This window comes from Austrofundulus limnaeus, unplaced genomic scaffold (genome assembly GCF_001266775.1).
Source record: "Austrofundulus limnaeus strain Quisiro unplaced genomic scaffold, Austrofundulus_limnaeus-1.0 Scaffold72, whole genome shotgun sequence".
Taxonomy (NCBI): Eukaryota; Metazoa; Chordata; class Actinopteri; order Cyprinodontiformes; family Rivulidae; genus Austrofundulus; species Austrofundulus limnaeus.
Genome location: NW_013952474.1, coordinates 442538 through 445501, shown reverse-complemented (window position 1 = coordinate 445501; position 2964 = coordinate 442538). Strand labels below are relative to the sequence as shown.

General features: G+C 37.9%; 1 protein-coding gene across 1 annotated transcript in view; it reads right to left on the bottom strand.

The window, feature by feature from the left end:
- xkr6a (XK, Kell blood group complex subunit-related family, member 6a) overlaps positions 1-2964 on the bottom strand; it is a 21268-nt gene that overhangs the window by 4403 nt on the left and 13901 nt on the right. The window lies entirely within an intron of this gene.

Genomic DNA, 2964 nt, shown 5'->3' with positions numbered 1-2964 from the left:
CAGTACCACTGCTCTACCCATATGAGTAGCAAAAACACGTTTTTAGACCAAATATTACAGATTTGAACAAATACGTACAAAAACATCACAATTAGCACAGAAACAGTACTATATACCATTTTAGACACATTCTAGACAGTTTATCAGCTAAAAAAGTTAATTTTGGGGTAAGTTACTCTTTAAGTAAAGCAAATTTGGACAAGGCAGATCAAAGAAGATGCCGATAGGCGTTTACTTCTAAGTTAACAGATTTAGACAAGTTAAACAACAAATGATCAATGGAGATCACAAAACTTCAATGAACCTTARAATAATTGAAGAAATAAAGTTATTAAAATCAGTTAAAATGACTATCCACCCCATTCAGGAAGATTTTATTCCACCCACAAACATTCCACATGAAGAAAAATCCAAAATGAAAAAAATTAAACCACAAAACCTAAGAYAAGAACAAATGCAAATATGATGAAATCAGTTCAAAAGTAATGGAGACTCTAAAGCTAATAAAAACAAAAAATCAAAATAAAGAAAACGCCTTGAATGAAAAAAATCATGGAGCTCAAAAAGGCAAGAACTCAAACTTCATTAATACTGGCATTAAAACAAAACTGGCTTGTRCACTGAAAAGAGATTGATGGAAACGCCGAAAAGAAAAAGATAGGAGAAATCAGAAAAGAACAAAGGGAAAAATAGAAATAAAATCAAAACAAAAGGTCAAAAATGAAAAGAAAAAACAAAATAAAACAAAACCCAAAAGAAACAAAAGTTAACCCTAAAAAAAAAAAAGAAAAACCCTATGGGTCTAACAACAGAGGCTCTCCCTCCTCTTTGTACTTCGAGCCAAAAACTAAAGTAAGCCTAGATCTAGTCCTTCTGTGATGACATAGATGTTGTTAGACAGCAAATCTCAGCTCCCRGACCTCAAYAACAAACCCAGACARGTGAACTGACCCTCAAATACGTCTTYGTGGCGTACCAGGTACGAGGTAGCAGAATACCCCCTCCCCAGYTTTCCACAAACGCAGAAAGGAACAAACAAAACCGTGACTGTCGTGGGAGGAGCCTCGCCGAAACTCAGCTGACAATCACCTAAACTTTACCAGGAAGCTGCACAGAAGGAMGAAACACTAGAAAATCATAAAATAAACAAACGTAACCAAAATAAAAAATAAACAGAACAAAAACCGAAAACAACCACCTGTTCTAACTTATCACARTGTCAGAAAGTCCACTGAAACTGAGTGGTTCCAGCCGAGCAACAGGAAGCCGAGGCATTCGTGTCCTGCCCTGGGGGAGAGCAGTGTRCTGATGAGAATGTTYCAGCAAAGTGGCTGTGAACAGGTTCGCTAGGCACCGTTTGAAGGYGGGCACCACACARCATGAGAGAATGAGAAGCAGAAAGAAAAACGAGCAAATGGGGACTAATACTCTTCTCAGCCAGACCTGACACCCACCGTTTGCGACCCAATCTATCCTATTCTGGGGGGTGGGGGTCTTCTGCTTTCATATCTGTGAGCAGACCATTAAGATGATCAATAGGCATAGAAATGTTTCCAGAGACATCAGGGAGGTACGAGCAGCACATCGGGCCGATCACATGACAGAGCCCTCCCTGCGAAGCCAACAAAAGATTCAAAGCCATGTGGTGCTGGAGCAGCATATTCCCTTATAATTAGTTATAATTAGTCCATAACAGTTATGATATGACGTTTCTGAATACCGGTGTAAATAGCCTGAACACATGCGGAACGTTTCGTCACGGCCGCCAGTGAACTGTTTCCCTGGGGACATGTTTCCTCGCAGCACCGCTAAGCGCATTAGCATACTAACGTTATTGTTGGAACAACTGGTGGCGGGTGGTGTGTTTCAGCTGCTTATATGGTCTGACGTAAAAAAAACACTATCCCGTTTTCACCATCGGTGAATAGTAAACAACTCTTCAGTAACATGCACAGTTAGATTTAACGCCCTACGTTAAAATGGAGACGTTATTGCATGGAGACTCTAGCGTGCTTCTATTGTGAAAAGCCCGGGGGAAGTAGTTTTGTAGTGTAGCGGAGTTGACTGGTGTGCAAGGTGAGTCATCTTTTTAAGTTTTATTAACACGTAACGATAGACCAGATAATGATTTTTTTCTCAACCCTTCATGATCTGACTTAAATGCATGATTACTGTCTACAACCAGGCAAATAAGAAAAGATATACAAGAGGAGRGAAACAGTGATACAGAGGTACAGTAAAAGAAAAAAGTCAATTAGCAAAGTTTGTACATTTTATTATCAGCAGAGCTGTGAGGAAAAAAAATACGGTAAAACCAGTGTAATCATTGAAAATATTTTGATATAAAATTTGGGTCATACCGCCCAGCCCTACTTCACACATACTCAGATCTTGACATTTCATGATATTGTGCACACAATATTTGATTCCAATGGTTACATGTAGTTTAAAACTAGCGATGTGCACTCTTTCAATTGAAACTCACCCTAGTCTGTTTATTTACTTATGTTCTTGTGTTAAAGGGGTCTCTTACTACTGTCACATGTTGGCCTTAATATGGTAATTCTCTCTTTTACTGAAAGTTGATGTTTGTGTCATGTGACCACATACAAATTCTCAAAAACTGTACATTTTAGTTACATTTTTCACTTAAACATGTCGCCATGTTATTACTGACACAATGTGTTCTGGGGATGATTGTGATGATAATGGGTTACAGTTCAGAATGAAACTTAGTGTAGAGGCTAAAATGCTACAATGTGTGAAAATAAAGTTGCATTTTTTATTTGTTTCTACGTTCTGCTCAAAATATGGGTTGAAAACAATCAAATGTGATATTTAGTAAATCAGCTCTGGAGCTATTGATATATATATACTGTATATATACAGCAGGTAAAGTAAAAGGACCAAAATATAGAAGAAAAGTTTCAAGAGGAAATTGTGGATAAAGGAGAAAAGGTCACG